This window comes from Lissotriton vulgaris, chromosome 6, assembly GCF_964263255.1.
Source record: "Lissotriton vulgaris chromosome 6, aLisVul1.2, whole genome shotgun sequence".
Taxonomy (NCBI): domain Eukaryota; kingdom Metazoa; phylum Chordata; class Amphibia; order Caudata; family Salamandridae; genus Lissotriton; species Lissotriton vulgaris.
The window spans coordinates 371832823-371845154 of record NC_141694.1 but is presented as its reverse complement, the minus strand read 5'-3'; the positions used below and the strand labels follow the sequence as shown (position 1 = coordinate 371845154).

At 46.3% G+C, this 12332-nt stretch overlaps 1 protein-coding gene across 1 annotated transcript in view; it reads left to right on the top strand.

Annotated features, from left to right (window-relative positions):
- Positions 1–12332, top strand: part of SNTG2 (syntrophin gamma 2) — a 1272125-nt gene that overhangs the window by 937440 nt on the left and 322353 nt on the right. The window lies entirely within an intron of this gene.

The window sequence follows — 12332 nt, the reverse complement described above, 5'->3', positions numbered from 1 at the left end:
GCCCATTTTGTTTCGGTTTTTTCAAGGTCATCATGAGTTTTAGTCAAAAGAATATTATAAAATGTTCCTATTGTAGTATTTACTCTAAACATAACATCAATAATTTCAATACTTGACATACAAAAGATAGACTCTTTAGCTTTAGGTTTAGCAAATATTTGCGCAAATTTGAGAAAATCACCATTAGACAAAACGTATTTAAGTTTCAAATCCGAAAACGTTGTATCAAAGTAATTTAACAAAAAATCGTTGACAGTTCTAATACCCAGCATTTCCCACTTTCTGGAAGTAAGATCAAACTCAAGACCATGTGTTACATTTGAGTGCCAGAGAGGTGTGTAGCAATTAATCTTCCCAAAGTTCATATGCTTAGTAACTTTATCCCAGATTTTCCAGACACTAGTTATGACTTGTCCCTTAAGTTTCTTGTAATGCTTTGCCTCTGTTTGTTTTAGGAATAGACCTTTAGCTTTTTGACTGAGTAGGAGCTCATAGATTGAAGGTATTAGATCAGTGCCCATCCTATTTTCTTCGGTTGGGGTGTTAATTAAAGGGGTGAGTTGTTTAAGTAATGCTGCCCAATAATAGAGGATAATGTTGGGTATAGTGAGCCCTCCTCTATAGAATGGGAGCAACATGAGACTATGGGATCTCCGGATCTTGCCATGCTGCCAGATAAATTTGGACATGAGAGAATTAATCAGTGCTAACATTTTATGCTCTACAGGTAGAGGAATTGCTCGAAATAAATATAAACATCTGGGTAACACATTAATTTTTAAAAAATTAGCTCTGCCTATAATCGAAAGGTGAACCCTGTTTATCCTATCTAAATCACTCTTTATCTTAACAAGAAGAGGATCAAAATTGAGCTTCACTAATTGTTTAGTGTTAGTGCAGATGATTACGCCAAGATAGGTGGCTTTCTCGGCTCTCCTTTGATCCAAACATACAATGTTATCTGTGCATAAAATAACTGTCTTTTCTCTGTTAAGGGAGTATCCTGAGCAATTACCATATTCTGTTGTCAACTTCTCGATTTCACGGATAGCCTCAATCGGGTCGGGTGTAATAACCGCGATATCATCGGCATAGGCCAGTACTTTTGTCTCATGTTGCCCACAGAGTATTGGTTTGATAATATTGCTCTCCAAAAATTACAAAATTAACAGATTTATATATAGGGCAAAGAGCAGGGGCGAGCATGGACAGCCCTGCCTAGTGCCTCTTGCAATGTTGATGTATCCAGATTCTGATCCTAACATTTGGAGTTTAGCTTTGGGGCGTAAATACATAGATTTGATTGATTTCACAAATTAAGGCCGAAATTGTTACGAGACATGGAAGTTCCATGAAACGCGATCAAAGGCTTTCTCAGCGTCCAGTAGGATCATTGACATCCGGGTCCCCGCGACAGATATGGCATCGAACAGGGCTATGGCCCGGCGTGTGTGATCATTGGTCCCCTTACCCGGGACAAAACCATGCTGCCATGGAGAGACAAGACTTTGAATGACCCCACTGAGCCTGATAGCCATCACCTTTGCATATAATTTGGAGTCCAAATTATTTGAAGAGATAGGGCGGTACGAGGTTAGTTGCTCAGGAGGTTTCCCTTTCTTCAGAAAAAACTATTATATTAGCCTCATCCCAAGACTCTGGGCAAAGCCCACTCCATTGTACTCCTAGGAATAAATCATGAAGCAGGGGACATAATTGATGACCTAGGATTTTATATAGGTCGATAGGCAGTTTGTCTGGACCCGCCCCTTCGCCGGGCGCTAGTAAGGATAGTGCAGCTATGGCCTCGGCAAGTGTAATTTTGCTTTCTAACTCTTCTCTAGTAATGTCATCTAAGAGCCTCAGAGCCTCGGGATTATTAAGAAGATTATCAAGATATCCATCTATGTCATTCATAGTTGCAGTCATTTCCTCTGAATATAATTTTTGGTAGAATTGTTGAAACCGATGGATAATATCTGCTGCTTGGGTAAAAGTCTGCCCGCTATCTATTATTGAAGGGATGGTGTTTATTACATTTTTCAGGCGGGTTCGGAGTGCTAACTGCCTACCAACCTTTTCACCACTCTCATAAACTTTCTTCCTGTGGGATCTATGGGCCCGATGTAGGTAGGGCTTTACCGATCGGTATCGGCCGAAAATACCGATTTTTGGCCCTTACCGATCGGTAAACAGCCATCGAGATGTAGGGGACCAAAAACAGAACGAATCGGACAGAAAACCGAATCGGAATGTGTACCGAATGTGAAAGAATCCGATACGTACATACCGAAAATCGGATATGTAACGAATCGGAAAAACACCGATTCGGTTACAAAGACCGAATCGGTCCATGTACCGAATCGTTAGTGACACCGAATCGGAAAATCACCGATTCGGTCCCACTACCGATTCGTTAGCGACACCGAATCGGAAAATCACCGATTCGGTCCCACTACCGAATCGTTAGTGACACCGAATCGGAAAATCACCGATTCGGTCCCACTACTGATTCGTTAGCGACACCGAATCGGAAAATCACCGATTCGGTCCGTGTACCGATTCGGAAAAAATACCGATTCGGACATGATCCGATTCGGAAAACATGCCGATTCGTATAAATCTCCGATCGGGAAATTCCCCGATTCCGACAGTTGGGGAGATGTAGGGAGGCACAGAAACACCGAAATCGGCTCAAAATCGGTAGAATTCACTCGGTATTTACCATGGATTGCAATCAGGTGGTAACCAACTCCAACCCATATAAACAGTCCCAAAATGCATTGCAACTTGCAGGATGGCAGCTTTCTATGTCATTGCGAGGCGGCTACGGCTACAGCAGGAAGGACTGAGGGAATGGCTAAGAAATGAACAGGTCTACAGACAGAGGATAACCCTGTTCATGCTCACTGAGGCTGAGATCCTACAGAGATACAGGCTGGACTCTGACACCATACTTGAGCTCATCAGGGACCTTAAGCCATACTTGGACCACCACACCCCAAGGGCACACGCCATCCCTGCGCACGTCCAGGTGCTATGCAGCCTACACCTGGTAGCGTCTGGCAGCTATCAAAGTGGAGTAGCAGCAGCAGGAGGGGTGAGCCAGAGCAGCCTGTCAAGGTTCTTCCACATATTCCTTGACGCCATGATAGACAGGATGGACCAATACATCTCATTCCCTGCAACCCACGCAGAACTGCTACAAACCAAAGCGGACTTCTACCAGATGGCACACTTTCCCCAAGTCATCGGTTGCATAGATGGCACGCATATTCCGATTTGCCCACCAGCGGACACCGAATACATATACCGCAATCGGAAATCGACACACACCATCAACGTGCAGGTGATCTGCAATGCCAAGTGCACCATCACAGACCTGGTAGCAAAATTTCCAGGGAGTACCCATGACTCCTATATATTCCAACAGAGCGGCATATATGCACGGCTGATGGCTGGCGATTTTGGAGAAGGATACCTCCTAGGTGAGCCACATCATCAGACCCCCATAACACATAGTAGGTAGGTGTAATACATGTATGCATGTGTCTAATGTGACCCCTTTCTCTTCCAGGCGACAGTGCATATGCCCTCCGCTCATTCATACTCACCCCCTACCTCAACCCCTCCACACCCAGCCAAAGGAGGTATAACCGGGCCCACATACGCACAAGGAATGTTGTTGAACGGACCTTTGGCATCTGGAAAAGTAGATTCAGATGCCTGCACAAGAGTGGAGGTGCAAGGCAGTATACCCCCATCACCTGCTGCAAGATCATAGCTGTATGTGCAATGTTACACAACCTTGCGGTCAAGAAGGGCACTGAGGTGGAGTTGTCTGACTACGAGGACTATGACGACGACGAAGCTGTGCCACTGACACAGCCAGCTGGGGTGTGTACGCCATGTGATGGCAGATACAGACGTGAGGAGATCACTGAGAACTATTTCTGACTGAGTACAGATGCAAAGACAGCTAAATGTTGCTTGGAAAATAAACTTTTTAATAGTGATGCACCACAGTTACATCACTGAAGTGCATAGAAAAATGGAGTCTGTCAAAACAAATAAAGTCCAGGGTTCTGGTATGATCATCCCCCCTTGCCAGCCTATTTTTTGGCCCGCTTTCCAGACCCACTGGGGTGTCCCTCGGCCCCCTCCGAATGGCCAGCAGCATCAGCGGAGCGCCTGGTGCTCCTCCTTGGTTCTGATGCAGCGCTGGCCGGGCTGCTGCGGCTGCTGCTGTCACCAGCATCACCCAGGTCCAGGGCAGGATTGGAGGCGGCGTTTGAAATTAACATGGCCTCCATGGCCGTGGTGATCCTGGCCATCCCCCTGGTCAGCTCAGCAGTATGCTGACTCTGCACCGACTCCTGATTTGCGCTACGATGGCACAGCTGTGCAGTCGCCGCTGCAAGGCGGGCCATGGCCCGGTTGAGCACCCGGGCATCCCTCCTGCGCGCAACCTCATGCTCCTCCTGCCTGGCAGAGGAGTGGGTGATGGCAGTGGTCAGCCTGCCCAACCCTGCTGCCACCTCCTTGTTGCTGTCCACAACAGCCTGGAACCCCTTCACCAACTCCCCCATCTGCAGGTTGTGCTGCAGGAGCTGGCGTTGGCAGGCCATGGTGGATCTGGCCTGTTGGCGCTGGATCTTGACCATCTGGCCCTCCAGGCCCAGGAACACACTGCCCTCCCGTGCTGGTGCAGCAGTGGTGGTGGTGGTGGTGGTGGTGGCACGGCGTCTGGCACTGCTGCCTCCGGCCTGCTGAGTGGGCTGGGGTGCCACTGGTGGTGGTGTGGTGCTGGCCGGTCCCGGAGCCCCTGCTCCCAGGACAGGTAGGACGGGTGGCAAGGCCACGGTTGTGGCAGGAGATGTTGTCGGCGGAATGGTCTGCCTTGTTGGGGAGTTGTATGGGGAAAATTGCAAGGGGGGTGAGCTGGGCAGTACTGGGGAGTGCACTGCCTGGAAATCAATCACCAGGACTCCCTCCATTCCAAGCCCTGGGGTGTCTCCTTCCTCATCCTCTTCCTCCTCCTCCTGGCCAGGCTGGCTGGTGCTCGGCCCTGCCACTGCAGTATGTGAAGTCGAAGCTCCCTCTGCTGCCACAGTGGTGCCGCCTGATGGTGCCCCTAGGTACAAAGAAGCATTTGTAAACTGAGTGCCGATGTATTACAGTCAGTACAATTATGGCATTCCACATGTCCTTGCATCTCCTTACACCGTGTCACACTGTTTCCTGTCTTGTGATTCTGCACTGACATATTTGGCTAACTCCTGCTGACTACATGTACCATGATGCTTGTCTCTTGTATGTTGGTGACAGTACAGTGCTGGTGTTTGCCTATGCATTGTGTATAATGGGGAGGTGTCTGGTAGGGTGTGTCATGATGCGCATGCTTCTTACCTGTAGCTGTGGCCATCGCAGTGCTGTCCAGGGTCCCGATCCCTACAATGCTCTCCCTCTCGATGGTGCTGGAGACAATTTCCTCCAGCTCGGTGAGGGGTGGCGCCGGGTTCTTGCCTCCTCCGGTGAGTCCTGCCTGCCTTTGGAGGTCGGCCAGCTTCCTCTTGGTGAGGCTGCGGAGGTCATAGAACCTTTTCTTAAGTTCCTCAATGGACCTGGGGGTGACTCCAGCAGCATTTACCTTCTGGGCGATGTCTGCCCACAATCGCCTCTTGGTGCTGTCTGGCACGTTGAGGGACAGCTTGCCAAAGAGCTGGCGGTGCACCCTCACCACCTCCTCAACCAGCACCTGTAGTTCTGTGGTGGTGAATTTGGGCTTCCTCTTTTGGGAGGACTTCTGGCTTCCTGCCTGATCTGCCATATTCTCTTGCTCCTGCTCAGTCTGCAACCTCCTTCTCCCACTGCTGCTAACTGTGTGTTGGGCTCAGGCAGGCTTTCCAGAAACTTCTAGAAACTTCTTAATTGGCTGCACCTGCCAGGGTTGCCACTCCCTGTTTGGGTGGGGGAGGGGGAGCCACCTCATTGGCTGAATCGCCTATTGCCGAGTCTGGTTTTACCGATTCGGTAAAATCCGAATCGGTAAAATCCGATTCGGTAAAATCCGATTCGGTAAAATCCGATTCGGTATTATCCGAATCGGTAAAAGCCGAATCGGGTCATGCAATGCATTCCTATGGGCTTTTTCGCCATGGGTCTATGATTGCCGAATCGGTTTTTACCGAATCGGCTTTTACCGATTCGGTATTCGCCGAATCGGAAATATCCGAATCGGTGGTAGCCGATTCGGTATTATCCGATTCGTTGTTGGCCGATTCGGTAATTTCCGATTCGGACCGAGCTGAATCGGAACGTACCGAATCTCATTACCGATGCCGACCGAATCGGTCTTCAGTCGGTATTTTTTTCCTACATCTCGTTTTCCGATTTCAGAATACCGATTCGGCCCGCCTCGGTATTTTGAAATCGGAAAATCCCGTTTACCTACATCGGGCCCTATATGTTTGGGCGGCTTTTTGGCTCAGACTGGAATTTAAATCAGACTTCAATACTGCTACTTGATCAACCAAGCGGTTAGCATCTTGTCCTTGCGAAATCATTAGGGTGTGCTCTTCTTCAGCTTTAGCCAGGGCTGAAACCTTTACCTCATATTCATTTCTTAAATGTTTTCTGGCCTTTTTTTTAAAACGAATAGTTTCCCCCCTAAGTGCAGATTTAAAGCAATCCCATACGATATTTCTTGAGGCGCTAAACCGGTTGATATTAAAGAATTCTTCTGTCCATTTTTTAATAAATGTGATGTACTCATTGTTGGACAGAAGCTTCCGATCAAATGACCAGGGCCGGTGTTGTGTAAATGAGGCGTTGAATGTAATCAAGAGAACGAGTGCATTATGATCAGAAGTGGTTTTCGGAGGTTTGTTAATTAATATTTGGGGTGCTAGGTCACTGGAAACAAACATATAGTCGATCCGGACATGTTTTTGGTGTGGATGTGAGAAGTATGTATAACCTGGGTCGTGTGGATTATTTTGCACCCACGCGTCAATTAAACCAAAACTTTCTACCAATTTTTTGACAGCGTGATATACCTTTGGTTTGCGACCAACATATTTCTGTTTTGAAACAGGGTGACCGAACAGCGGATAGAGGGATATGTTAAAGTCGCCACATAAGAGTAATGGGTCCTGCCAAGTGGCAAGTTCTGATTCTAACAACTCGAAGACTGGAGGATCGTCGTGATTGGAAGCATAAATGGTGCAGATAGTGATACCAATTGCAAGTGTAACAATGGCCCATCTACTGTGGGGATCTGAAAGATGACGTACTCCCAAACCAAAACGTGTTTTAGCTAGGATTGCTACACCCCTTATATTCGATGATTGGGTAGATGTTATCAGCAGATTATACCCATTGAGGTTCAGTAAGGATCTTTTGGCCCAGGGCAGATGTGTCTCTTGGAGACAGAGTATATCTACGGGGTATACTTTTATTAATTCTCCTAATCGACGTAGTTTATCGCCAGTCAAAAGACCCCCTACATTCCATGTTTGGATACTTAACCTACCCATTCTTTAAAGAAACATTTAGTTGTGATACTTTCATCCTGTATTGCCTAGCGCGTTGCTCAAGTTCCTTTCTAATTATTTTCAGTTTAATTAATTCTCTTACTAGTAGACCTGATTCTTTTTTTGATTTTTTCCCCCCTGCAACCCCGTTTCCCACCCCCACTCCCAAACCCCACAACACCCCCCCGTAACTACCCTCCCCCAACAGTAGGCATTCAGACTCAACCAGAGTCTGGGTGATGAATTACAGCACGACATTTGAGCTGCCACCCTCTAATGTGCAGTATATGTAACAAAGAATATCATTGCCAGAGAAAAGAAGAGTAAAAGGAAAAGAGATTTTTTTTTCTAACAGAGTACTACTAAATTTCAGCCAGAGCCCAAGCCACATAAGACATATCTACCGCACCCAGGTAGAAATTCTGCAGTTCTAGTTCTAGTTCTAGTTCTAGTTGACGATTCTCTATACTATAGACTTTTCCAAACCCATAAGTAACTGTACAATATAGTGGGGTCATCTACCTAATCGACCCTTTTTAAGTCAGTTCATCAAGATAGGCCTTTGCCTTGATTTCAGACTGGAATAATTGTGTCTGACCACCTCGCACAATTTCCAGCCTAGCCGGATTACTCAAATAAGCTTGGGCTTCCTTATCTTGGAAAGGTTTAATCAATGATCGCAATCGCCAGAGTCTTTCAACCGTTGCGTGGCAAAAGTCGGGTCTTGTAAAGTATGAAAGGTCGTTGTATATCAGTTTATGATCAGGTCTCGCTTTCTCGGCGACCATCTGCCTTAGCAAAAAGTTCCCAAAATAAAGTAGTATCGCTCGAGGGTATACCCCAGGTTTGGAGGGCATATTAAACGGCATTCGGTGGGCACGCTGGATTTCGACATCCCAGTTCCAATTCTTTAATTCGGGCATAGACTCCTTGAATAGTTTTGTTACAAATGCCCGTACATTTTCACCATCCATTCTCTCCGGAATTCCTAGGATGCGAAGATTATTTCGACGCTGCCGATTTTCAAAATCTTCCAGCTTCTATTTTATGTCGGTTAGTTCAGCTTCTTGAAGTTTTATTTTTTTGGAGTTAGCGGTCGCCTCATTTTCATTCGATAGAACTCTGGCCTCCATCTCAGCAACTTTCTCGCCTACAAGGTTGCATGTGTTAGAAAGTTTCTTGACCACCCCTTGCATTTTACGAAGCGCTGCACGAGATCTCTTGCTGCCTAGGGCTGTCTCTTCCCTATGTGCTGCAATAGCTTGTAAGATGGTCTCAACAGCTGTTTGCGGAATCAGAGAATTGTCTGAATTGTTGTCAGGGCCATTATTCATACGCAACATAGGCCTGGGTATTAGGTGGCCCTCGGCTGGGTCTCGCTGTTTAACTCTGGGTATCGACTTTGTTTTACCTCAAACAGTGTTAGCATTCAAGCTCTCTTCACCATAGCTATCCTCAGAAGTGCTGGGCAGGAGATCAGACTCGTCATCATCCTCCAAACCCCCTGTAGACTCATAATCCTCTGACCATTCCTCCACAGCCTCAACACCAGTGTCATCAGAGAAGGAGTAGAACTCACTTAATTCCTTATCCCCTTCAGCGGGTAAATTAACCTTTGAGGTTGAGGGACTTACACCAGATGTAGGGTCAAGTGCAGGGTCAAGTGTAGCTATAACACTGTTTGCATTAGCAGAGTCAATGACCACTGGGGGCATAGAGTTAGAATGGGATGCGTACTTGCTATATTCCGCCATCATGGCGGTTGTCTCAACTCGTACCCCCAAAACATTTTCACCTTCTCCAGTGAACGACATACAGTGCCCTTCTAAACCCTGTTCCTCATTAACAATTCCATCAACAGTTCCATTGGGATGAGCACATTGTTCAGTGTCAGCTATAACAGGGGTATTTACAGTACTTACAGTTTTTTCGACAGAGGTAGGGTGTAAGCTGGTACGATCGGTTGCAATAGATGAAGCCCCGGTTGTAGAATTTGTGGGGGTATTCAATTGAAGCTCCAAAGGCTCAGACAACTCCACACTGCACCCGGGGTTACTTGCATTGTCTGCATTCTTTGTATTTGGTGTATTATCAGTGTTTGAGGGGCTATTTAATGCTTCCTGGGGTGTCGACTTTGCTGAATCAGAGTCTAGTTTACCCTGCACCCCCTTTTTTTTAACAATAGATCGATGACTGAGGTGTGCGCTGACTCCTGGTTTTAGATTTCCCCTTGTTTATGAAAGCGCTGGCAGGCCCACCTTCGTCCAATGTAATATCTAGATTCTGGCGTTCTGCTTCTTTGCGGAGGACTCTGGCAGCCTTCGCTGCTCTGAATCGGGATGCAGCAGCCGAGGCAGCAGACGCCGTCTTCGGGGGCATTATAACTTGCTCAAACGGCTCCAACGGCTCCGACGGTACTAGCACGAGAATCCGGGCTGACAGAGTTATGTTGTAGCACAGCGCCCCTGTGAAAGGATCGGGGTTGCTGTGAAGCTGCCTCGTTGTAACCGCGGCCGCGGCTTTGAAGTCAGATGTAAGCCCCCGAAACACTTTACCGGAGCAAATACGACGTTGCAGACTATAGCGCTGTGGGATGCTGTCGATGGCTGCGTTACAAGCACGGGTGAGTGCGGGCTTAAGAATCTTCGTAATGTCTCTCGAATCATTACACTTCGATGCAACAATGTATTTCATTCCTCGAATAACAGCGTAAAGGTGGAGATTTCCCTTTTCCAATTCAATCAGTGTACGGGAAACGGATTAAGGCATTGCTCTCTCCTCTGGTCCTGGTCGCGGCGGAGCTCAAGTGTAGTGCTGCGTTACGGTCTACGGCCGGACCGCCATCTTGCCTTCTGGTGCATAGTTTTCAGTGCTATAGTAGGTCAGGTCATGGGACAAGAGTGGTAAGAGGCCCCGATCACCTCAGTTGTGGTAAATTAGCCTTTACTTGAACCACTATCCCTGGAAATGTTCTGAAAATTAGCTTTGACTCTTTTTCAGTGAATTGGTTATGAAGCTTCAAGTTATTTACTTTGTATTGGTAATGTCATTTTTGGTACGGCTTTTTATACATCACAGAATTTTCCTCAGGCAAATATATTATACTTGCAACAGAAAATATGTTTAGGATATCTCACAAAAACCAATATTTTCTTAAAGGCTCTTGCTTTTTCTTACCTTTCTAGAAGCTGAACCCCATGGTTAATTTGACCTGCAGGTTGCAGGTGGGGCCCACTGATACTCAATTTTGGGGAGCAGTACTTATTTTTACTCAACAGATTTCGATCCGTAGCAAGAGAAAGAAAAAACAAAAGGGGAGTAGGAAGATAAAGACGTAAAAACAGGGACAAAAGGATTAACAGGAGAAGTAAAAGAATATACAAGAATTAGATGATTAAGCAGGACGTGTCTGGTGATGGATGAGGAGGTAGATTCAAGACCACTCAGTCTTGGTATTCAACACCATCGACATTCAATGGCGCCAGCCTTGGGTTTCTGAGCAAAACATTTGGCCGGCACCTATTCTTTCAAAAATTAATCCCGGTCTGAGCCAGAGCACATATGAAATCCGAGATTCCATGTCCTCATACCTTGACAATCCGGTCTCCTTCACAATTCTTGTTCTACAGACAGGAATACCATGGAGAGTGTTAGATGGCAGTATTTCACCAGCATTCCTATTAATACTGTTGTTCTAATGCAAAGTTGTTGATGAGGGCTAAAAAGAAAATTTTCTGTTTGGAATGTTATAGTATGTTTTTTAAGCAAAAGATGGAAGAACCGTTTGTCTCAGAATGTAATGCTGATGATGGGGAAGTCAAAATGTACTTTGTGATCACAGTGATTAAGGATACAGTTCCTCTGAATCTATATATTTCTTAACAAAATGTTTGTGAGTCTTATAATTTCAATTGTAAATTGGTCCTGCAAATATCACTCAGAAAATGCATAAATGTGTCCATTTTGATTAACCGAACAGTCAGTAAAGTAAGAGCTCGGAAAAACAATACAGAATGTAAGAATATTGAGAACCTGGCTTGAAGATTAGTGTTTCATTCTAGCTGGTTCTGTGCATGATGCAGGGCCTCTCCATGCTAATCCTACTGCAGATAGGCATTCCAATTTATCAGAATCTTGGTAATACAAGATGGCCAGTCATCTCAGGTTCAGTGAATCATACTGGCTTTGTCACGGTTTCCCACCATCTACTTTTACATTATCTCAGAATAGGAGGGATGGATAATGTTGCACTAAAATGGATGATGTCTTTTCTGCAGGACATGAGCTTCTAGGTGGCACAGCATCCACACACTACCAAATGCATAGCTCTGCCACTGGTGGTCACTCAGGGCTCAATTTTGAGCCCCACCCTTTTTTATCTATATGTCACACCCCTAGCAGAGATTGTGGAATGGGAAGCATCACCATTGTGTCATATGCAGATGACACACACTTGGTGGTGTCACTGTCATATACCTCGTAGGCCACAGCCGCAAAGTTCTCCTCATGCCTGAAGGACTTGGCCTCCTGGATGTCTAGCAACTGCCTTAAATGAATTGGCAGTACAACAGAGATTCTGGTGGTGGGGAAATCCCCATCCATCTGGTCCTCGGAATGGTGGCCACAGACACTGGGCCCAAACCCCACTCCAGGCAAACATGTTAAAAACCTAGGAATATGGTTAGACTACAATCTATTGCTTGAGACACAGACCGGCAAGGTGGCAGGGAAGTGTTTTGGAACTCTGAGTATGGTGCGGAAAACCTGGATGTTCCTCCCACACCAGTTAGCAAAACC